This window comes from Trichechus manatus, unplaced genomic scaffold, assembly GCF_000243295.1.
Source record: "Trichechus manatus latirostris isolate Lorelei unplaced genomic scaffold, TriManLat1.0 scaffold00168, whole genome shotgun sequence".
NCBI lineage: Eukaryota > Metazoa > Chordata > Mammalia > Sirenia > Trichechidae > Trichechus > Trichechus manatus.
In genome coordinates, this window is record NW_004444104.1 from 5639886 (window position 1) to 5665144 (window position 25259).

The following is a 25259-nucleotide window of genomic DNA, read 5'->3' on the forward strand; positions in this document are numbered from 1 at the left end:
AAAAAAAAAAAAAAAGATTTACAGCCTTGGAAACCCTATGGGGCAGTTCTCCTCTGTCCTATAGGGTTGCTATGAGTCAGAATTGACTTGATGGCAATTTTAAAAAAATTTTTATGGAAGCAGATGCCAGGCCTTTCTTCTGCACCACCACCGGGTGAGTTCAACCGTCAATCTTTCAGTTAGTAGCCAAGAGCAAACCATTTGTGTCACTCAGGAACCTTTTTCTTACCATTAAAAAAAAAAAAAAAAAAACCCACTGCCATCGATTCGATTCTAACTCATGGCGACCCTATAGAACAAAGTAGAACTGCCCCATAGGGTTTCCAAGTCTGTAATCTTTGCAGAAGTAGACTGCCACATCTTTCTCCCATGGAGCCACTGGTGGAACCGCCGACCTTTCAGTTTGCAGTGGAGCACTTTAACCACTGCGCCACCAGGGCTCCTTTTTCTTACCATAAACCAAAACCTGTTGCATTCATAGCAACCCTATAGGAGAGAGGAGAACTACCCCATAGGGGTTCCAAGGAATGGCTGATGGATTCGAACTGCTGACCTTTTTGTTAGCAGCCGAGCTCTTAACCACCGAGCCACCAGGGCTCCCTTTCTGACCATAGTCCTTATCAATTTCACTTCTCCACTCCATGGGTTTTCTATTAGTTTAAAGTGCCATGTCCTGCTCTGCCTCAAGATCTCTGCAAATATTACTCCATCTGCTTGGAATGCTTTTTCCCACTATGCTCTCCTACATAACACTTAACTTCTTTTAAAATGTGGTTTCTTCAAAGAATTCTTCCACAGGAGCCCACAACACTAGGGTAGAACCTGTTGTTAGACAGGTCCTTCTGTTAATATGGTTTTATAACATCCTACGTCTTGCCCTCTTAGTACTTACCAGAGTAATTATCTATTTGTATGATTATTTACTGCAATACTGTCTCCCGCTCTAGACTGAAAGCTCTATAAGTGCTGGATCTGTGCTTGGCCCAGTTTCATAACCTCAGCACCCAGCACACTGCCAGCACACAGTGGATGCTCAAAAAATATTCTGAAAATAAATCAGTAATTCCCAATTACTGATAAATTACCCAGCATATAAAAAGGAGAGACAGGATTTAGGCTAGGTCTCTAACTCCAAGCCTTGAGCACTTAATCCCTATGTCACACTTAATCCCTATGTTTTTCTAGGTTGAGACAGGAAGGGCCTCACCAACAAGGAGAAAAAAAGGAAAGATCGAGGGTCTAGACCAGCACTATCCAAGAGAAATACAGTTAAACCCGTGAGAGTCAGAAACTCGATGAGACTGCCTTGTTTTTCCACGTTTCACAAGTTTTCCATCTCCTACGGGGTGCAGTCTTAACCACTTTTCTATCGCTATTAGTGGAAAATATTTGAGTTTTCCTTTTCTGACAGGTTTCTGCCTTACACAGGTTCTGACTTTTGCAGGATTTTCTGTATAATGCAAACCATATACGATTTTAAATCTTCTAGTGGATATATTAAAGAAAAGAAAAAAAGGTGATATTAATTTTAAGAATATAGTTTATTTAACCCAATATACCCAAAATTATTACCTCAACATGTAATCAATACGTTAAAAGAATTATTAACAAGCTAGCTTACAATCAAATCCTGGTTCACAAACTTCCAAAGTCCATGTTCAGTGACACCTGAAATTTGGAAACTTCCTGTTCCCTCCCTTTTCTGCATCATTAAAGAAGAATCAGAAAAGGCAATACATAAGCAACACGCGGACACAAACTCAGAGAAGCCACATTATTTATGACACTCTATCTGAAGACACTGCCATTTCTCCCTACTGTTTGTAAAAAAAAAAAGGGAAAACCGTAATGACAGCCCCGAAGAAAAATAACTGATAATTGTACTAATGAGCTAGAATGATACCTCTCTGCACTCTGACTCCTCAAATAAGGCTATGATTTACTACAATTAACAGTAAAGATAAATTTTCAGACAGTCGCAAGTTCATATATGAAATCAGAATAAAAATCACTGAAGGAAAGGGAAAAAAAATAAAGTTTATAAAATAATATATCATGCATGAACAGGAAACGCTGGTGGCAGAGCGGTTAAGAGCTACAGCTGCTAACCAAAAGGTCGGCAGTTTGAATCCACCAGGCGCTCCTTGGAATCTCTATGGGGCAGTTCCACTCTGTCCCATAGGGTCGCTATGAGTGAGAACTGATTCGACGGCAATGGATTTGCATGAATAAATGAACTATCAAAAGTTCCATCATCCATTAATATTTTTCCAATGATTTATTATGAAATTTTTCAAACATACAACAAAGGTAAACCTTCTAGTGAATACTTGTATATTTACTACCTAGAATCTACCATTAACATTTTACTGTACTTGCTTTATAACACATTTATCCATCCTTCCATCCATTTAATCTCTTTATGTGCTTCAAAGTAAACTGCATAAGTAAGTAAGTTCTCTCTAAATATTATAACATGCATATCATTAACTGAAGTTCAATACTGTTTATATTTTTTCCTTTGGAGGTAAAATTTAAACTAAAAAAATGCATAAATCTTATATGTACATTCACCGAGCTTTTGACAAACGTATTATGTCTATGTAACACAAATCACTATTAAGACACAGACCATTATCATCATCCCTTCTAGAGGAAGAAAGTTCCCTCCTAGAAGCAGCAAACACTGTTCTGAGGTTTGTTTGTTTGTTTTTTCCTATCATAGATTAGTTTTGCCTGTTGTAGAATATCATATAAATAGCAACCCAGAGTATGTGCTGTTTTGGGTAAGGCTTCTTTTACTCAACATGCTTTTGAGATTCATCCATGTGAAGATGTATATTAGCTCATTTCTTTTCATTGCTCAGCAGTAGTCCATTTGCATCACTCTACTGATGGACAACTGGGCTGTTTCAGTTTGGCAATTATGAAAAAAGCTGCTGTGAACATTCCTGTACAAGTCTTTCTATAAACATGTTTTCATTTCTCTTGGGTAAATACCTAACAGTGGAAGGATTGGGTCACAAGGTAGGTATGTATACGTTTACTTTTAAAGACATTGCCAAACCTTTCCCAAATTGTTTGCATCATTTTACATCCCCACCAAGAATATATGAGTTCTGGTTTCTCCATATCCTTGACAGCATGTGGTGGTGTCAGTCTTTGTACTTTTATCCATTCTAGTGGGTGTGTATCAATTAACATTTTAATTACGTTTGAGTTGGACCTACTTATAATAAGATTATGACAAAAGAATAACTCAGAGGTACATAAAACATAGGGTAGTATTAAGAGAAATTACATTATTAAAATTTCTATATATAAAACTTTTATATAAACCTTTTTCCATTTCTAGAAGTTACATGATTGAAAATATATTTTCATTTAGTGTCTACAAAACACTCATTTATGTTGTCAAATACTACTGTCAATAGCACTGCTACTTAGGAAACTGGTGTTTTCTTTCTGTTCGTCTCTTACTATTTGGTAATACCAACAATTTGTGGCTCACTTAACAATCAGTAATTTAGAGCAATAACTTGTTAAACAGAAGAGTGTCAAAGTCTCCTGTTTAAATCTAGTTCCTGTTTTCTACACTAAAAGAATTTCTTTACATTCCCGAATATAATCTGTTTTGCAGCTAAGGTTTGCAATTAAGTTCTGGGGCAACAAGAGCAGTACCTGATGCCACTCCTTAAAGTAAATACAAAAATACAACTTGGTACAATTGCAGATTCTGGGTTAGCTTGTAAAAGTAGCACTGCTGTCCTAGAAACAAGAGCAAATCGCTTCTTATGGATACATTAACAGCCATTTCAATAGGGTATGCTTATGTAATTTTGCCATTACAGAACTCAGCAGGTGATTACCCAAATTATTAAACCGCCATCTGCTAATGACAAAGAAATACTAACAAAAGCAGTTTATGGAACCCACAAGCAGTATTTGAATGGGTAAACAGTTTCAGAAATGGCCAGATCCCTCTTTTTATGCACTGCCTCCTACCTATCCATAATATATCAAGAGGCAGACAACCCCTACATAGCTATTTTTTATTTTTCTTCTCCACAAATGCCAGAAACAGGGCACACAGTTTTAAGAAAGTCTTCCCGACCAGCCTAACGTCGTTACACTTTACAATGATAAACGTTAATTCAGTAAAAATATTACAGCTTATGTATCTACTCATCAAAAAGTAGATGTCCAACTGTAATTTTAAATACTGTGCAAATTTGTTTTTCTTATGTTTTCTGGAATGTTTCATTTTTTAAAAAAACGTGTGTTTATATTACAAAACAACAACAACACAGTATACAGCACGTATTTTTCCGATGCCACGCCCTCGGACAAGGAGAGCAAACATGGCTGACTGCTGTACACGGGGCAGTAAGCACCAGAAGCCCACACACTGCAAATGCTCTTCAGCTAATGGGAACTCAACAGGGCAATTCTAAATTGAAAGTGTTCTGCAAAATGAATTGTTTCCTCAACTTTAGTCTCTCTTTTATTTCATGTTCTCGGTAACACTGTTGACTCATGATGGCTGCAAAAGGTGTGCAAATAACAGTGCTGGAAATCAAGGATAAGTGTCTAACTCGAAATGAGAGCTTTTCTGTAAAGGCAGCTTTAAGGAAACAAAGGGTAAAGAACGGCAGGTAAGGAGAGATTAGTGGGAGTCCTCTGACACTATAAAGAGCACCATAAATTTCACTGAAGATTAGGAAGATTGTCCAACAATCACGAACGTAGGAAGAACAAAGTACGAATGAAGACATGGTATGCATCTGGTAGAAAGGATTAATTAACCAGTTGCTGTCTAGTTGATTCTGACTCATGGAGACCCCCATCTGTGTCAAGAGTAGAACTGTGCTCCATAGGGTTTTCAGTGGCTGTGACCTTTTGGAAAACATCACTAGGTTTCTTCCAAGGTGCCTCTGGGTGGATCTGAACCGCCAACCTTTCAGTTAGTAGTAAATGCTTATCTGTTTGCACCACCCAGGGAGTCCATCAGAAAAGATTACACATCTTTTTATCTTCCTCTTGCTTGTCTATTTTCTAGATTTTCTATGAGTATCTACTACCAAGCATTCTACCATTTAATTGTTTTTATAATATAAAAACTGAAAAAAATTCTATTATTTCACAAATTAAACTTAAAAAAGAAAACCTAGGGCTCAAAAGGTCAATACAAAGAACTTCTTAGGTAAGAAGATGTTAATCTTTTCTTGCAGCAACCCATTTCATTATGCTTGCTCCTGAACTGCCATCTCCTAATGAATTTAATAAAGGGGAGGGCAACACTCCCTTATCCAAAAACGTCATACAAAATAAATATACAGAACCATGCAGGTAAAAATCTCACTAGATAAACATCATTATAAGGATTAGACAAAATAATGGGCTATCATTGTTGAAAACCCATTATAAAATTCAGGGTATACATACTTTTTCAGGTGCCAGTCTCTGTAACAAAGAAGCAATTAACTTTCAATCCCTTTACCTTTTCAAATATTCTACCACTTAAGCTCAAAGACCACTAACCAAAATTAAAAATAAGTTGAAGCAGTACTTAAACAATACAATTGTTCTCTTCTCTAGAATTAACACATAGGTAGATAAATGACAGATGGATAGCTTGATGGATCAATCAGGCAAACGACTTGTTTTTCCCTTTTAGGCTTTAGAGACTGAAACCATGATTTCTATAAAATCATTCAACTTCATTTAATCAAAACAACCTGATTGTCCTGTGAAGTTTTTTTTTTTTTTCATCTCATTTTACGTCTAAGATCATGACTATGGCCTTTTACACTTAAAACCCACCTCTTCATTAGTCAACTATGTGGTTTAAAGTAAAATGATATTTAAAGTCCTTTTCAGCAAAGAGGAAAACAATTGATTTTATCAAAACTTCATCTTTTCACAGAAGCAGCCTAATATAGCAAAGAATAAGACGGCTTTTAGATAAAACAGGCCAGATTTCTAATAGAAAGTAATCACTTACTTGCCCAAACTTTATGTTCCCTCCAACCCTCTGAACTCCAGTTTTCTTAAACACAAAGGGGCTAAATAACAACCTCACAGGATTACTAAGACAATTAACTGCTGAATGAAACATAAAGGTCCTAATAGTGCCTGGCACAGAGTAGTCACTCAAAAGGTGGTTATTATGAGAATGACTAGTATTGGTAGTTCTACAGTTCTGTCCGTTTATCTTTCACAACCAAAAGAAAGACGGTGTAACACTGAAAATATGAAAGCCTGCTTTGATTGACTGCTTTAATTACTGACACAATTTACCATTTTTCCCACCTAGATCTAACATCACATCCTGACTGAATTCAAGGAAAAGACCACCTTCCCCCTCCCACTTTTTGAAGAGCAAGATGGATGCATTCAACACTTTTCAAAATGAAAGATATTCCAAACTATTCTAAAAAAGATAGTCTAAGATATTCTAAATTAATACTATAAAGGTACAACCTGCAGAACTGATGAATACTATAGAACACACCAAGCCATTTCCAGTTAGCAAGTCGACTTGTTAAACAAGTAATTTTTAACTCAGCACAATTTGTACTACAATATTCCTCATAACTAAGCTTTTTAGTGGAATTAAAAGTCTGCCAAATAGGTAATCTTCCACAGTTACACTATATTTGCTAGATCAAAGTAACCTAGTAAATATTCCATTTTCTTTTAAGTTATTATAAAGATGACTAAACTAACTTTTATTTTATTCAGCATTCCCTTTAAGAAAAAAAGCAACAGGGTCAAGATTTATAGTTTAAAAAAATACATGTTTAAATAATCATTTTGTCCACAAATAGTCGTATCTGGCAGAGAAAAGCCCTACATTGTAAAGTTTACACGTTCTTCAAGAGACAAACACTTTTTTAAAGGTATTATAATTTAGGTGAAATTAGCAAACAAATTAAAAGGTGACAAGATTAAGCTAACGGGTATGCGTATGTATATATATGTATGTATGCATGTATGTGTGTGTATATATATATATATAAATGAATTTTGAGTTAATTTAAATCGATGATTAGAACCAAAGCAAACCGCCAAGTTGATTCCAACTCATAGCGACTGTATAGGACAGTAGAACTGTCCTATGGGATTTCCAAGGCTGTAATCTTTATGTGAGCAGACTATCACATCTTACTCCCACAGAGCCGCTGGTGGGTTCGAACTGCCAACATTCTGGTTAGCAGTCAAGTACTTAACCACCGAGCAACCAGAGCTCCTTAAGGTATAGAACAATATGTATTAAAAATACATAGATATACACATGAGTTTATATGAACAAAATATTCCCAGAAAGGTATGCAAAAAACTCCTAACAGTAGTTATGTAACTCTAGAGAAACTGAGTGGCTGGGATAAAGAGGTAGGAAACAGACTTGCTTTTCATTAAGTATCTGCTTGTACAGATTGACTTTCATGTGTATGGGAATATACTATGGTAGGAGCAAGGAAGCACGTACAAAGAGAAATAAAGAAAAGCGGGAAGTAGAAAGCAACCAAGCTTGGTTCTTACATACATGATTAAAAATAAAAGATAAATCCTAGAGAGTCCAAAGCAAAGCAAACGAATCCTAGAAAGTCTAAGGAATCAAATGCCAAAATCTTAAATCAAGTCATATCTGATATTTATATTATCTATGGTGGTACCATTAGAATGACAGTTTTAAAGATTATTCCAAGCAGAAGATAATGTGATCAAAGCTAATCTACACATTCTTCTCTTCAAAGGTCTTTAAAATGCTGAATTCATGAATGATCTAACAAATCAAGATGTCCACATCAAAAACAATTTTATGAACCACTAAAAATGTAGGATGCCCGAGGCAAAGCTTTTTCTTCATTGCTTAATCTCTGTGTTTCAAAAAGGAACAAAACACAAGTATCATATTTATCTGCAAAGTTACTTCATACCATAACAATGATTGATGTTGTTAGGTCCTTCCAGTTGGCTCCAACTCATAGCAACCTTATGTATAATAGAATGGTGCAGTTATTGCTACATACAAGAATCTTTTTGCAAGACACGTATATAGTTTGTACCTATTCTATTTAAACCCACTGAAATGTCCAGTGTGGTAACACATTTCCAAGAATCAATCTAACGTACAGTTGTAATCACACCAGCACAGACAGACAAATTTGTGCTTTCTTCCATTGACTCCCACTACTGCTGCTTAAGGGAAATCTGCTATCGCAGTCTTTGTTTCTAAAAACGCACCACAACGTCAACTGATGAGTCATGAGTCACACTCCAAATTCTTACGTACCGAAAACAGCAGGGCATCAAAGCCTTACATATCAATTGTAAAGACTGTCTAATGTGCGAAGCCACAAATCAAGCCTTCTGTAGAAAGTAGCATAGATGACAGACTATTGAGGAGATGTAAGAAACCAAAATAAAACTGCAAATTCCACAAGGACTGATAAAATCATTTTCCTTTTTCCTCTCTCCTAATCTCTGCAGGGTTTTGTCTGTCTTAATTCAGAGCATAGAAATATTAAGTACTGTTGAGATATTAACAGGTACAAACTCAAGTTTGTACAAACTCTGTTAACAAACTCTCAGTTTCATGAAAAGCCAAATAATCTGAGAAAAGATTTTCCAGATGCCTCGTTTCTCCTCTTAACTCCTTCCTACTCTTGCTATTTTAGCCATTTCATTGAGTGGGGGCATCTCCAGGAAAGGGCTGGAAGCAGAGATGACACTGTTTATTTTTAGCACTTACTAGTTAAAAGCTTTCCTGGTGAAGACAACAAACTAATAGCTGAAACAGAATCTGGGAACCAGCTGGAGATTTTCGTTGCCAGTATAATGGCCCATTTAGATCTGACCACATCATCATGTCTTATTTTCTTCTAGTATTTGTCACTATCTGAAGTTACCCTTTTCATTAATTTACTTACCTGTTTACTGTCTATCTCTCCTCCTGCCCTGCAGCACGTAAGCTCCATAAGAACAGGAATTCTACTTGTCTTGCTTATTGCTGTAATCACAACATCTACAACAGTGCCAGGCATATAATAGACATTCAATAAATATCCATCAGGGAAAAAAAGATATATAATCATGTTCTTAATTAGCTATCTTAGGGCCTGCAAAACCATAAAAATGCTCAAATTTGTTTTCACTTGAGACTATTCTTTATGTATAACTTATATGATTATTAGCTTTTACTTTGCCTTGTCACAAGACTCTATGCTTAATTCTTATCATCTAAATATAATTGTTGCAAAATATAGTAGTTGTAATGAAATTGTAAACTGACTGGATTCAATTTCTGGGAAGAACTTCTGTAATTTCTGTAAAAATATCTACAGAGCAGATACTTACTGTAAATATTTGTTAAATAATCATTTCAAAAGAATTACAATTGGTGAGATTATTAATAATTTTCATTTTACATGCATATTTTAAGATTCCCTAAGTTTTCTATGTTAAGTACGTATTATTTCTATAATTAAAGACATATAATGTTATAAACAAGAAAACTACGTGTACATTTTTACTCTCATGTACTTGATAGTATATGCCATAAAGCAGAACGGATGTACTGCTTGCTTCCCAAGAGTTAGGAAACAGAAAAATATTCCTTTAAATGAAGATTTGCTATTTTAAAATTGAATTTAAAATATTTCTTTTAAGAACATTAAGATTTATCTTCCAGAAAGATATCCTTCCATAAATTCTAGTATTCTTAGCAATTTCTTTGCTCTTTATTAGCAGAATAATTTTCTTTTTGAAAGGTTCAAATAACCAAAAAAATAATTTTGTAAAGAGGCGTAAAGAATACTACATTAGGAATTCAAATTTAAAAACTACTTAATGTTCTATTTTGCTTTTCTCTAGCGCGAACTATGATTTACTGCCTTTGGTAAACCTCAACTATAGAACAAGAAAATTTGATCAATTTATAAGGACTAAAATAAATACTAAGCAATTTTCCCACAGGTAAACATTTTATAAGATAAACGTTAATATAATATGCATTATGTGAAGGTTTACTTTGATGTTTAAAAGTACTCAGATTTTACCATCCTTCTGTATTCTGCAAAACGGATTCATTAAAAAATACTTTAAATCCTTTCTGATATATCATTTAAAAAAGTACCAGTCTCACAACATAAACCCTAAAAGGTTTCTCTATATTACATTCCCTCAAAGGTAGAAAGATCATTTAAATATCCTATCAAAGTTATTCTAAAAACCTGGAAAAATAGGTCAGAGTTTCAGAAGATTTATTTCTATTTTTAACAAAATCTGAAATTAGTCTATTAATTAGTCAATATATCGCATCTATAATGAAAGCACAAAGCCTAAAATTAGAAAAATTAATGAGTTTAATAAATATTTCACATAGGAACTAATTGCTATGGATACTCTTGAAATCTATTAAATAGCCCTGACCAAATGGTCTGCAAAGGTATCCACAGCAGCTTCTGACCAAATGCATTGCATATTTAGCAGCAGAGGCACAGGGTGTAACCCCACATCCTCTCTGATTCTTTGCTTCTTCCCAGACATTTTATATTTTAGCCTCAGCTAAACCATACACTATTGATTGTCTCCCTATTAGTGTCTCACAACGATAAGAAATAAAAAGGACAAAGAAATTCAACTAAAATATATTAGTAAGCACCACTTAAGAGCTTGTGTCCTAGATGACATCATTCTCCACCAAATTAAAAAAAAAATTCTACATATTCTAGATCCTTCCCTTTTATTCCCATAAACAAGCTCTCAGAAATATGTTCAAAATATTTTGCTATGCTTAAGTCTTTAATGTAAATCAAAAATTTACTTAGACTGTGATTTTAAATATTAGCAAAGTATTTTAAGAATCTGCTTTAACTTCAAACAGCACTTACGTGATATTTAAGAAAAACTAAACTATGGAAGATGGCTAACCTTCAGCATGATGTATATCTCAATTTAAAAAATCAGAGTTGATCTATTTGAAATGGATCCACAGTTAAGCATAATGATTAAAAAAAAAAATCTAAATTGGTTATTACTTTCCCATTTAGGGAGAAGCATAAGTTGTTTCCGCTACAACTTAGGTTGAGTAAAATCTTTCTAAATCGAAAATATAAAAAAAAGCTAAGTAAAAGCTTGCATGAAACTGTAACATATCCAGCCATGAAGGGAAGAGAGAACAAACCAATGGAACACCTAGAAGGATAAAGCAGTGGAATGGCAAAGATCCAAAAAGGAGACTTTACTTTTAACCTACATCAGAGAACAGCCAGAGAGAAGAAACAAAATTCATAAAGGAGTTTAAAATCTTACCAGTCAATGAGTATGAAATCAATACAAGATTTATAGAGAGTCAAGTAAATACAGCAACCATGTTGAATTTAATTATCTCCTTGCTAACCAAAAGGTCGGCATGTTCAAATCCACCAGGCACTCCTTTAGAAACTCTATGGGGCAGTTTCTACTCTGTCCTATAGAGTCACTGTGAGTCAGAATCGACTCGATGGCAGTGGGTTTTGGGTTTTCATGTCAACAGTGGTGATGCAGTGGTTAAGAGCTTGACTGCTAACTGGCAGTTCAAATCCACCTATGAGGCAGTTCTACTCTGTCCTATAGGATTGCTATGAATTGGAATTGATTTGACAGCAAAGGGTTTGATTTTTTGGTTTCCATGTCAATCATGTCACACCTATATTTACTATAATGCTAGAAAAAAATATATTCTATGAATATTAATCATTCTACTATGAAGAATTAATTTTTGGTTTAAAGGAGAAATTATTCAAGTTTTCAGCAGCTTTCTCACTGTGTTCTACCCAAATAACCACAACCATGTCTCTATGCTCAAATTTTCTTATTTCTGGAAGTTTCCCAAGAGACTTTTTTTCCTAATCAAAGACTGCTCTCATTTTCTCTCCACTTAAACTTTCACAGCCCCCTTTCAAAGTGTGTGCTCCCATAATTCCTACTAAGTAACAGCAGGAGGTATGAGCCCACACTCACCTCCTGGGACAAAATTATTTTGATCAAGAATAGACCTCTGATCCAAGCTGAGCCAATGAGATGATCCTACTGAGAATCTGGAGTTGGGACTCAGACTCTACTTCATTTCTGAGAGGTTCTTCAACCAGGAGGTTATACAAAGGTTATGCAGTCATGTCTTCACTTCTGAGGTCAAGAAACAGAGCTGGTCTGAAAACAGCAGAGTATGGTGAACAGTGAGATGCAGAGATAGAGACCAGCTTGTACCCCAGAGAGAGAATCTCAATGAAATTTCTTGGAAAAAAAAAAAAGGCCATCAAAACCGACCTGAGAAGTAGAAAACCTTAAATAACAGCCATGAATGAAACTGAAAAATTGTCCAAAAATTACCTTCCAAAAAAGGCACTGATTACAAAATCCGTCCATACCTTCACGGAACAAACAACTGCAGAGCACATGAAGCTTCCAAGCTCATTTTATAAAGCTGGCCAAGCCTGACCTAAGATCTGACAAAATTACTGTTTAGCCTTTTTGGAGAAAATGCATGCCCCCCTAAAAAACCCCAAAACCCAAAAATAACAACAAAAAAAATACTAGCAAACAAATCCAGGTGCACATTGAAAAGAACGACAGTTAAAGAATTTATTCCAGGAATTCAAAGATGTGTAATATTAGGAAATCTATTAATACAACCCATATTACATTAACACTCAAGAGGAGACATACTATTATGATACATTTCCATAAATGCCAAAAAGTCATTAGATATTCTTTATCATGTTGGGAAAGTATCTATTACTATCTTAATAGGATTTCATATAAGGATTAATTATTTAATTTTAATCTCAAATCAACAGTATTTTTATAAAATCGGGAATAAAACAAAGCTGTTGAATATTACCATTATTACTTAACATTGTCATGAAAGTTATAGCTTGTGCCATAGAAAGATCTAAGAAGTAAAACCATAAAAAGGGAAGAAGTTTGTAAGTTCTATGATTATCTGCCTAAAAAACTAAAGGAAATCTATTAAAAACTCATAGAACTAATAATTCATTAGAATAGCCGTTATAACATCCATCCCAAACTTTCGATTTTCCCTGGATACCAGTCCCAATATTTTAGCTCAAAAACCTCCTTAGCTATTGTGCTTGGGCTGATGTGACGGTATGGACATGAGGGAAATGAAGGAGGACTTTCTGGAGGAGATGGCAACTGAGGTGAAATCTTTATATAATTACTGCTAGCACTGAGGATGTTCAAAATGTACAGTAGGCGAATAAAAAAAAAAACCCTAAAATAAAGCAGTGTTAGTGATGGAGAAGAAGGGATGGATTCAAGACTGGAGTTGGCTAAGGAAGAAAAGCATGAGAAAGAATAGAAAAAAGGGAGGATGAAAACCAGGAGTAGTGTGTCATGGAAACCAAGGGAAAAGAAAAGTTTTATAAAGGTCAACAGTACCAAATACTATGAAGAGATCCAGTAAGAGCAACGTAAAAGGACCCCATTGAATATGGCAATTGGGAGATCACTTAGCCTGGAGGGAGGAAGAGAAAGCTAGACTGTGGTGAACCAAGAATGGTTAAGCTGTTAACTGAAAGGTTGCAGTTTGAACCCACCCAGTGGCTCCAAAGAAGAAAGACTTGGCGATCTGGTCCGGTAAAGATTTATAGCCTGGGAAAACCAATGGGGCAGTTCTACTCTGTCACATGGGTTTGCAATGAGTTGAAATCAACTCCATGGCACCTAACAATAACAAGAAATAAATGAGAAATGAAGAAGTAGAAACAGCAAAGTGTAGACAAATGGTCCCTAGGTTTTTTTTTAAGTTTGCTGGTTCATCAAATCCAAAATACATTTGGGGACACATGGTTACCGACTTTTAATTTTGCTATAACCAAAAACAAAACGAAGAACTAAAAACTAAAGGAAAAATTACCATTTCTCTTCCACATCACTCCATAAGGTCATTTAATCACAGAAAAAAAAGAAAAAGAAAAAAAAAAGGCAGTGCTTTTTAAGAAAGAACTACTGGCAAAGAAAAAGAATACGGTTTTGTTAGATGTTGAGGAAAACTTACAAAATAAAATTTATTTACTGTATTACAGTATATATTGTTTATTAACACACGAAGAACAAACTATAGAAATCTTTATTGCCAATACAATAAGCGGCACTAGAATATAGAATGTTCTCCTGAGCTGTGAATTCACTGTAGAAGTTGGGAACAAATTCAATGCTGCCTCACTCAATTTGGAATATTCTGGGCAAACTGAGAGCCGCGCCTAGCAAGTCTCCACCCTGTGAGCAGCTTCTCCTAGCAGGGATGGTAAGAAACCGTCTTAGCGGTGGCAGGCCTGCTGGAGGGCTGCGGCCCACACTGGGTGCTGTGAAGCTTGCAGCTGGCCCCAAACCAAGCAAGCAAGAAGCTGAGTGGGATGCCCCAGGTCTGTGACACAGCCAAAGTTTAGGAACTCCTCATCATTTGAATCAGCAGGTTTGGGGTGGGGCTTCAGTTCTTCTATTTTTAAAAACTCTCCAGGTAATTCTGATGCTGAGTCAGTTTGGAAACTACTGGTGTGTCCTACTTTTCCAGAAGCTTACTTAAAAAGGGCAGGAACAAAAACAAACCAAATCACGGTAACTAGCTGGGAGTGCGGGGGTCAGTGGAGCTTTGTTTTCTTTGTAAGGTTAAAGACTGGAACATATTTACAGGTGGATGTGATCCAGCCAGCAGAGAAAGAGATTAAATATAGAAAACAGGGGAGTTAACTGATGAAGCCACATCCCGAAAGAGACTTCCAAGGATGGGATCAAGAGCACATGTGGGAAAGTTAAGTGTTCTACAGATCTGAGACTTACATACATAAAGTGGGAAGGCGTGGGGTGGAAATCAGAGAGAAATGACACCAGGTTATCTCAAATTTCTCTACAAAGTCACCAGATTATTTGTGGACTGTAGGAGAGGTGGGAAGCAGCCCTGGTGGCAAACAGTTAAGCACTTGGCTGCTAACCAAAAGGTCAGTGGTTCGAACCCACCAGCAGCTCCCCTAGAGAAAGACCTGGCAATTTGCTTCCATGAAGATTAAAAACCTGTTGCCGACGAGTCAATTCTGACTCACAGAGACCCTATAGGACCAAGCAGAACTGCCCCAGAGGGTTTCCAAGGCTGTAATCTTTAGGGAAGCAGACTGCCAGCTGGTGGATTTGAACCCCTGACCTTCCAGTTAGCAACCGAGTTCTTAACCACTGTGCCATTAGGGCTCCCTCTGTAAAGATTACAGCCTAGGAAACACCACAGGGCAGTTCTACTCTGTCACCTGGGGTAGCTATGAGTTGAAATCGACTCGATGGCACCTAATAACCACAAAAGGAGAGGTGGGATTGGATAAAAGAGTTTGTAAATGACGAAAGGTTTGGAATAATCCCTGAGGGATGAAGAACAAAATCCTTATTAAGGACAAAGCCCCCCGCTACCTTTCTTGCCACTCTCTCTCTCTCCACACCCACCTTTTCATCCTCCCTCCAAGTGCCATCTGGCTCAGACTGCTTGCTCAGATCAGGGTGCTTCACCCTTTCTTTTCCCATGTGATGTCTACTCATTCAGATACGTCAGGAAAGTCTTTACTGACACCCCGCTCTCCCACAGACTGGGTCAGCTCCTCTTGTTATATGGACAACACCATACGCCAGTGCTGTCCACCAGAAACATAACGGGAGCCGCAGGTACCATTTTAAATTTTCTAGTAGCCACATTAAAAAAATTAAAGGAAAAAGGTGAATTATCTTTAATATTTTATTTAACCCACACACCCAAATTCTCAATATATAATCAATATAAAAACATGGATCAATATACAAAATTACTAATGAGATATTTTACATTTTTTTGTACTAACACTTCAAAATCTGGTGTGTATTTTACACTTAAAGCACATCTCAATTTGAACTAGCCACATTTCAAGAGCTCAAAAGCCGCATGTGGTGAGTGGCTACTGTATTAGCACAGCCCTATACTACTTCTTCAAAGCACTTGTATCATAATTTGTAACTGTGCAATGTGTGCTATTATTTGATGAATGTCTATCCTCTCTAGACTGTAAGTTCCATAAGGATGCCACAGTATTAGCTCAGTGTCAGAGCACTCAGTAGGTGCCAAATGAACACCTACTGCCTGACTGAGGGGATGAAGGAGGGAAAGGTATGAGAAACAATCACGGGCATTGAGGGCCTGGCCAGTGAGCGGTGTCACCAAAGCAGCAGAGCAGCACAGAAGAAAAGCAGAGTTAACCTGAACGGGGGCTTTGTCGGTATGTGGAGCGCAAAAGCAAATTCAACAGCACCAAAGGTGCTGGTGAAAGCGTCCTTCAGGTGTATAACCACGGGTTCCAAACTGGACAAAGAAGGCTGTGAGGCCAACAGGCAACAGGAGGTGGGGAGAGTGAAGGGATTGGAGGGTTGTCTCTGTAAGAAAAGCCATTGCTGTCGAGTTGATTCCAACTCATAGTGACCCTACAGGACAGAAGAGAACTGCCCCCATAGGTTTTCCTAGGCTGTAACCTTTACAGGAGGAGATCACCAGGTCTTTCTCCCAGAGAACCTCTAGTGGGTTCAAACCACTGACCTCTCCCTTAGCAGCTCAGTGCTTAATCACTGTGCCCCCAGGGCTCCTCTCTGTGAGAAGTGTGGGCGCGAGTGAGCTGGAAGGATGGGGGACTGTCATCAGAGAATATTATGTATGAGATTAAGATTTCTAATGTGGATAATTCTGAGAAATGATAAGGTGCCAAATGAATATGAAAATACGGTGGAAGTGAAGGTCACTGAAGCTGAGGAGACAAGGAATCATCAACCTGCCTCGAATGGGTAAACTCCCAAACTGAGTGCCTTTTCAGATTTCAAGTTTTAAAAGGGCAAAGACAATCTCTGGGCTTCTACCCAGCTCAGTGTTCATCATCTCACGTACTATGCTGAAGTACATGTTGAATAAAATTAAATTTAAAGTCAAAATCTAAATAAAATCATGTGGAGAAGAAAAACGTGACAATAATTAGAATAAAATAATGAAATAGGATATAGAGAAGCCTCCAATTTATTTGTTCAACAATTGCTTATGTGGTTTAACTGGATGTATGAAGAATTCTGATGAAGGACTTCTAAGTTTAACTTAAAACTGGCAGCCAAAATCCCAATTTTTTTGGGGGTGGGAGCAGTAAGTATTTTCTGGGCTTACTTTACTTTTATCTATAAAACAAAGTAACAGCTATCAGAGCCTTTGGAAACTTTATTATAAAGCACATCTTATTTTATATAAGATATAGGTCCTCAAAGCTTGGTTATAAACATTTTTTTGTAATGGCCCCTATATACACTTTAGGGCAATTTGCTATGTAAAAAAACTCTTTAAGATTACTTTAGCAATTAAGAAAAAGTTAAAACCTCATGTTTTATATTTGAAAGAAGTATGCTTTTTAAGTGAACACACAACAATTGCTTATAGAATGTTACTTGCCTATTGCTTACAGAATGTTACTTGCCTATTGCTTATTTTCTGCATTTGTTTCTACTTCTCATTTCTCCTACCCAAATCATTTCTTGGGGAAAAAAAAAAAAAATCATTTTCTCCCACATAATGTCTCCACTGAGGGATCCTGATTGTTAAAAGTGACATTCCTAAATCTCGAGGCTAAAAAGAATAAACTATGCTTACATCCTATCTTTCCACAACACTTCTGTTCTTACCTCTTTAGCTATTCTTATCCAAACTTCAGATACCGGGGGCGGGGAGAGGGGAAGGAAGATATCTAGGTCAACCGGTGTAACAGTTCATAAAGACAATGTTCTACATCCTACTTTGGTGAGTAGCATCTGGGATCTTAAAAGCTTGCCAGCAGCCATCTAAGATACAACTATTGGTCTCTTTCGGTCTGGAGCAAAGCAGAAGGAAGAAAACCAAAGACTCAAGGAAACAATTAGTCCAAAGGACAAATGGACCACAGGAACCACAGCCTCCACTAGGCTGAGACCAGAAGAACTAGATGGTGCCCAGCTACCACTACCAACTGCTCTGACCAGGGTCACAATAGAAGGTCCCAGTTAGAGTGGGAAAAAAATGTAGAAAATTCAAATTAATAAAAAAAAGACCAGATTTACTAGTCCAAGGGACTGATGGAACCCTGAAAACTACACCCTTAAACACCTTTCTAACTTGGAACTGAAAGCCATTCCTGGAGATCACCTTTCAGCCAAATAATAGAGACCTATAAAATAAACAACAACACCCATGAGGAAATCATCTACATGAGACCAAAAGGGCAACATCTGCCCAAAGCAAAGATGAGAAGGCAGGAAGGGGCAGGAAAACTGGGCAAATGGAAATGGAGAACTGAGAGTGGTAATGGGGAGAGTGCTGACACATTGCAGTGACTGCAACAAATGTCACGGAACAATTTGTTTATAAACTATTGAATGAAAAACTAATTTGCTCTGTAAACTTTCACCTAAGGCAGGCGCGCACGCACGCACGCACGCACGCACGCACACACACACACACACACACACACAAAACTTCAGAGACTTTGCTAATAACAGAGAGGACAAATTTATGATGCAAGCTGTTGTTAGTTTACCTCTGAATAAAGCAAGCAATATCCTTATATAAGTCTGTTTCTCCCTACCACATCCCACAAAAATTGCAGTAAAATGTGAAAAAGGAATTATGCAAATAATTACAGCAGCTGGCACTAAAATGGTTGAATTATGTTGTTGCTGAGTGCCATCGAGTTGATTCCGACTCACAGTGACCCCACGTGACAAAGTAGAACTGCCCCATAGGGCTTTCTGGGCTGTTATCTTTAGGGGAGTAGATCTCCAGGTCTTTCTCCTGTGGAACTGCTGTGTAGGTTCAAACCATCAACTTCTTGGTTAGCAGCCAAACCCTTAACCATCTTCACTACTAGGTTCCTTAGTTGAATCACAATAGCCATCAATTCTGTTATACAGGCATACCTCGGAGATATTGCAGGTTCAGCTCCAGATCACTGCAATAAAGCTAATATCACATAAAGCAAGTCACACAAATTTTTTGTTTCCCAGTGCATATAAAAGTTATATTTACACTATACTGTAGTCTATTAAGTATGCAATAGCATTATGTCTAAAAAAAAATTATATACCTTAATTAAAAAATACTTTATTGCTAAAAAATGCTAACGGGTGATTGTGGCAATTCCTTACAATAAAACAACAGTGAAGTTTGCCACATTGATTGACTCTTCCTTGCATGAAAGATTTTTCTGTAGCATGCAATGCTGTTTGATAGCATTTTACCCACAGTAGAATTTCTTTCAAAATTGGAGTCAATCCTCTTAAACCCTGCTGCTGCTAAGTCAACTAACTTTATGTAGTATTCTAAATCCTTTGTTGTCATTTCAACAATGTTCACAGCATCTTCACCAGGAGTAGATTCCATCTCAAGAAACCACTTTCTTTGCTCATCCATAAGAAGCAACTCCTTATTCATTAAAGTTTTTTCATGAGATTGCAACAATTTAGTCACATCTTCAGGCTGCACTTCTAGTTCTCTTGCTATTTCCACCATATCTGCAGTTATTTCCTCTACTGCAATCTTGAAGCCCTCAGTCATCCATGAAGGTTGGAATCAACTTCTTCCAAACTCCCATTAATGTTGATATTCTGACCTCCTCCCATGAATCACGAATATTCCTAATGGCATCTAGAATGGTGAATCCTTTCCAAAAAGTTTTCAATTTACTTTGCCAGATTCATCAGAGGAATTACTATCTATGGCAGCTATAGCCTTACGAAATGTACCTCTTAAATAATAAGACTTGAAAGTTGAAATTACTCCTTGATTAACAGGCTGCAGAATGGATGTTGCATTAGCAGGCCATGAAAACAACATTAAGCTCTTTGTACATCTCCATCAGAGCTTTCGGGTGACCAGGTGTACTGTCAACGAGCACTAATATTTTGAAAGGAATCCTTCTTTCCGAGCAGTAAGTCTCAACAGTGGGCTTAAAATATTCAGTAAACCATGTTGCAAACAGATGTGCATTATTGTTGCATTTATATAGCACAGGCAGAGTAGATTTAGCATAATTCTTAAGAGCCCTGCAATTTTCAGAGTGATAAATGAGCACCGGCTTCAACTTAAAGTCACCAGCTGCATTAGCCCCTAACAAGAGAGTCAGCCTGTCCTTTGGAGCCAGGCATTGACTTCTCCTCTCTAGCAATGGAAATCCTAGATGTTATGTTCTTCTAATATAAGGCTGTTTCATCTACATTGAAAATCTGTTGTTTAGTGTAGCTATCTTCATCAATCATTTTAGCAAGATCTTTAGGATAACTTGCTGCAGCTTCTACATTAGCACCTGCTGCTTCATCTTGGACTTTTAATTTATGGAGACAGCTTCCTTCCTTAAACCTCATGAACTAACCTCTGCCAGCTTGAAACTTTTCTGCAGCTTCCTTACCTTTCTCAGCCTCCACAGAATTGAAAAGATTAGGCTGGATTAGGCTTTGGCTCAAGGGAATGTTGTGGCGGGTTTGATCTTCTATCCAGACCACTAAAACTTTCTCCGTATCAGCAATAAGGTTGGCTCACTTTCTTATTATTTGTTTGTTCACTGAAGTAGCACTTTTAATTTCCTTCAAGAACTTTTCCTTTGCATCCACAACTTGGCTAGCTGTTTGGCACAACAGGCCTAGCTTTCAGCCCATCTCGGCTTTCGACGTGCCTTCCTCGTAAGCTTAATGGTTTCCAGCTTTTGATTTAAAGTGAAAGACGTGCGACTTTTCCTTTCACTTGAACACTTAGAGGCCATTGTGGGGTTACTGACTGGCCGAATTTCAATAGTTGTGTCTCAGGAAATAGGGAGGCCCAAGGAGAGGGAGAGAGATGGGGGAATAGCTGGTCGGTGGAGTAGTCAGAACATATACAACATTTATCAATTAAGTTTGCCGTCATATGGGTGGGGCTCATGGCACCCCAAAACAATTACAATAGCAACATCAAAGATCACTGATCACAGATCACCTTAACTGACATAATAATGAAAAAGTCTGAAATATTGTGAGAATTACCAAATGTGACACAGAGACATGAAGTGTGCACATACTGTTAGAAAAATGGCGCCGACAGACTTGCTAGATGCACGGTTGTCAGAAACCTTCAACTGGTAAAAAACACAGTATCTGCCATGCGCAACAAAGTGAAGCGCAACAAAATGAGGTATGTCTGTAATGTCTTTTGTTTTTCCTTTGACCAATGATAGCTCTAAAGAACTGAAAAAGTCTACAGGCTAAGACAGATCAAAAGCGATGGATCAAATTCATTTATTCACGTATACATTAATATTTATTGTTCTAGGTACTTGGCGATTTTGCAGTGAACAAAACAGATATGTTTCCTGCTCGCTCTCTTTTTTTTTTAAATTTTATTGTGCTTTAGGTGAAAGTTCAGCCCTGGTGGCACAGTGGTTAATAGCTCAAGTGCTAACCAAAAGGTCGGCAGTTAAAATCCACGAGCCGCTCGTTGGAAACCCTATGGGGCAGTTCTACTCTGTCCTATAGGGCCACTATGAGCTGAAATCGACTCTATGGCAACAGGGTTGGCTTCTAGGTGAAAGTTACAGCACAAATTCGTTTCTTGTTCAAAAATTTATACACAAATTGTTTCGTGACATTGGTTGCAATTCCCGCAATGTGTCAGCACTCTCCCCCTTTCCACTCTGGGTTTCCCGTGTCCGTTTATCCAGTTTTCCTGTCCCTTCCTGCCTTCTTGTCTTTGTTTTCGGCAGGTGTTGCCCATTTGGTCTCATATACTTGATTGAACTAAGAACAACGTTCCTCATGTGTGTTATTGTTTTATAGGCTTGTCTAATCTTTGATTGATACGTGGACTTCAGGAGTGGCTTCAGTTCTGAGTTAGCAGGATGTCTAGGGGCCATAGTCTCGGGGTGCTTCCTGCCCTCTTGTAGCATACATTCTAAAGGACAGAACCTACAATAACTGCCTCTTTAAAAGGACACTAGCCTGAATACTTAATTAACATAATGTGTATCATGGAGGAGCCCTGGTAGCACCGTGGTTAAGTGCTCTGCTGCTAACCAAAAGGTCAGCAGCTCAAACCCACCAGCACGAATATTTTTTTTAAATCCCTCTTAATAGCTTCTCATTAGGCTAATTCACAAAATATCCATTTCTTTCAAATCCAACCAACCAAAAAACTTACATAACTGTAGATTTTTCTGTTTTGTAGTTTCTGAGAAAAAAAAACATCTGACAGGAAGGCTAAAGAGGATTTATTTTTAAAAACTTCCAGGCCCTGGAAAAGGGTCAGTTTAGGTCTGGCCAAATCTTCTACAACTATAATTCTACATGAAAGATATATTTTTTCTTTTTACAATCAGCACTGCTTCTAGAAACCTTGCTGGCTTTGGATATAGGAAGGTGGGCCTGAAGTAAAGTTTGGTTACATAAGCAAGAAAAAGTTAAATGGCTTTATATAATAAAGTATTTGGATTCTGGGGGCAATCAGAAAGAGGAGCAAAGAAGAAAAAGAAAGAGGTGGGGGAAAGAGTCGTCAGACTTCAGAGCCTGGAGTTACTGGGATGAGTGGTCAAATGTATTTTAAGGGTAGAGATGCCTAATATTCAGTTATCAACACTGTCATTGTTACAGTGTAAACCCCTCTTCTCCCTCTTCTTCCCTCAAATCTCCAATAAAACTTACCTCACCAACAAAGGCTTTACGTTTAAAAAAAAATTTTTTTCCTCTTCTTTGATAGCTCCTGTTGGAGACCTCTATCCAACAACAACATCGTGAACATCTCAACCACCCATTAGTATCTCACTGGGTTGGTCCAAAACTGAACAATTATCTTCCTTCCCCCACCCGTACCATCAATTGTTTTTAACTGCTCCATCTTATATCCAACAATGTTCCACTAGCTCATTAATGTCATCATCACTAAAGGAACAACTAATATTTATTGAGTAGTTAGAGTATGCTAGGCACTCTGCCAAGGGCATTTCATGCGTAATTTCACTTGATCTTCAAACCTTACTAGTCAGGCGCTAGGCTCATTTCCTAACTATTAGGAAACCAAAGCTCGGTCAGGACAGCAATTCTGGTGATAACTGTGGAAGGGAAATTTGAACTCTGTTCTGACTCTAGAGCCAGCTCAACCACTATGCTCCAATGCTTCGAGACAAAAAGCCTAGGAATCATCCTTCTCTCATTAATCATCTCTAGTCACTCACCAAATACAGTCAAGCATACCTTCTAAATGCCACTCCCACTGCCTTCATACAGAATAATAACTAGCATTTACTAAGTGCTTATTATGTGCTACGCACTATTCTAGGCAATGCACGTTTGATCAAGTTTTATCCCCCAAGTCCTATGAGATGAAGAAACTAAGGAATAAAGAGGTAACACAGCTAGTGATACAGCCAAATTCAAATCCAGGCCATCTGGGTCCAGATTAAGGGGCTTTGAGGCTAGAGCCTCTTGCTGTTTTCCTATGTCCCATCTGAACCCCACTATCCTCCAGGCCGTGGCAGAGATACAGGTATCCCCCACATTTCTAAAGTTTGCTTTATGCCACTTTGCTTTTATGAAAGACCTACATTAGTACCTGTTTTCACTAACTGAAAGAAATCAGAAGAGGATTTTAGCTTTTATAAAAAAAGCGAAAATAGCATTCAGTGTTTGTTTTACGGTAAACTCTTAGAGGCAACGCGCGTTCTGAGCAGGGAGAGTTGCCTTGCCAAGCTCCTTCCCCAGAAAATACACTAAGCGACCATCATCACCACCACTACCTCTCAGCCTTTCAAGTACGCTTGCTGTTTTCCCAATTCTAAGTGAAACTACGCTGTACGTAATTTCTACTTTATATGGGTTGTACATTTATCATATCATTCCCGCTTTTACTATGTGTTAGTGTTATTTGAGGTTTTATGTGTTCTTTGGAGGAGCCCTGGTGGTGCAGTGGTTAAGCATCCAGCTGCTAACCAAAAGGTCAGCAGTTCAAATCCACCAGCCGCTCCCCTGGAAGCCCTATGGGGCAGCGCTACTCTGTCCTATACGGTCACTATGAGTTGGGATCAACTACATCGCAACTTTTTTTTTTGGTGTTATTTGGTATGATTTGGTAGGTTATTTTTTGGGTCTGGGAACACTCTAAAAATTTTTCCGTATAAACTAATGCTAATTACTTCTTTCCTTTATGCCATTTCAGTTTACAAAAGGTTTCACAGGAATGCTCTACTTTCGAATAGCAGGGAAAACCTATGTATCTTTCCGGGTATGCAAATGTTATCGTGACACTCTCCTGATTAACATTAGCAAGCAACTCCATATCACTGACTGGATAAAGTCCAAATTTCTTAATTTGGTTTACAAAATCCTTCATGTTTCTGTTCAAATCAGTTCTGGAATATGTGACTGCTCCAAAAGGAGTAATGCACCAGCCAGGGGTACTATTCTAATTCGAAACACTGCATCCTTCAGCCAGACTGACCACATGCAGACCTCTACAGCAACACCCCAAATATACATGTATTTGCAAGTGGCTTACTTGTTAGTCCCTCTGCCTAGAATATAGCTGGCAAAATCCGACTCCAGGCTGAAGACTACGTGCCTATGTGAGGCCTTCCCTAACTTTAGACAGAATTTGTTCCCTCTTCTGAGTTCCTGCAACACTATGTTCAAATTACTTTCAGATAACTAGTAGAACAGTGGTCTGTATCAGCTTCCAAATGAGACTTTCATGAGCAACTCCAGGGCAAAGCTGCCCCAGGCCATCAATGCCTGGCATGCAGTAATACCCTATTCTTTAATAACTGAATAAAGAATGAAAAATTTCTAACCTGATGAGAAAAGGAGAGGAACAAGATACAAAATCAGGAATGTTAGCGCATCAGTGGGCTGAATTAAAAATAGTATTATTCTACTATGGTTCAGATTTGGTCTACATTTTACCCCTCTGGAGAAACTCACGTGTGTGACTTGGACCAACTAAAAAGGCAAAACTTTGTTATTCATAGCTCAGCAAAGCTTTGACAGACCAAAGAAGATATGAGATTCCCCTCTTCTTCTTTACTTGCCGAAGTACGTTTTCCAAAGGGGGTGGTGAGGGGAGGGTGGGAATCAAATCTACCAAAATAAATAACACTGATCTACTGAGATCCAGCTCCATCAGCGCTGAATCACAGTACATGCAAGAGACAAATCAAAATCTATCC

At 37.7% G+C, this 25259-nt stretch overlaps 1 protein-coding gene across 1 annotated transcript in view; it reads right to left on the reverse strand.

Annotated features, from left to right (window-relative positions):
• Positions 1-25259, reverse strand: part of LNX2 (ligand of numb-protein X 2) — a 95277-nt gene that overhangs the window by 68830 nt on the left and 1188 nt on the right. The gene's annotated exons all lie outside the window — the stretch shown is intronic.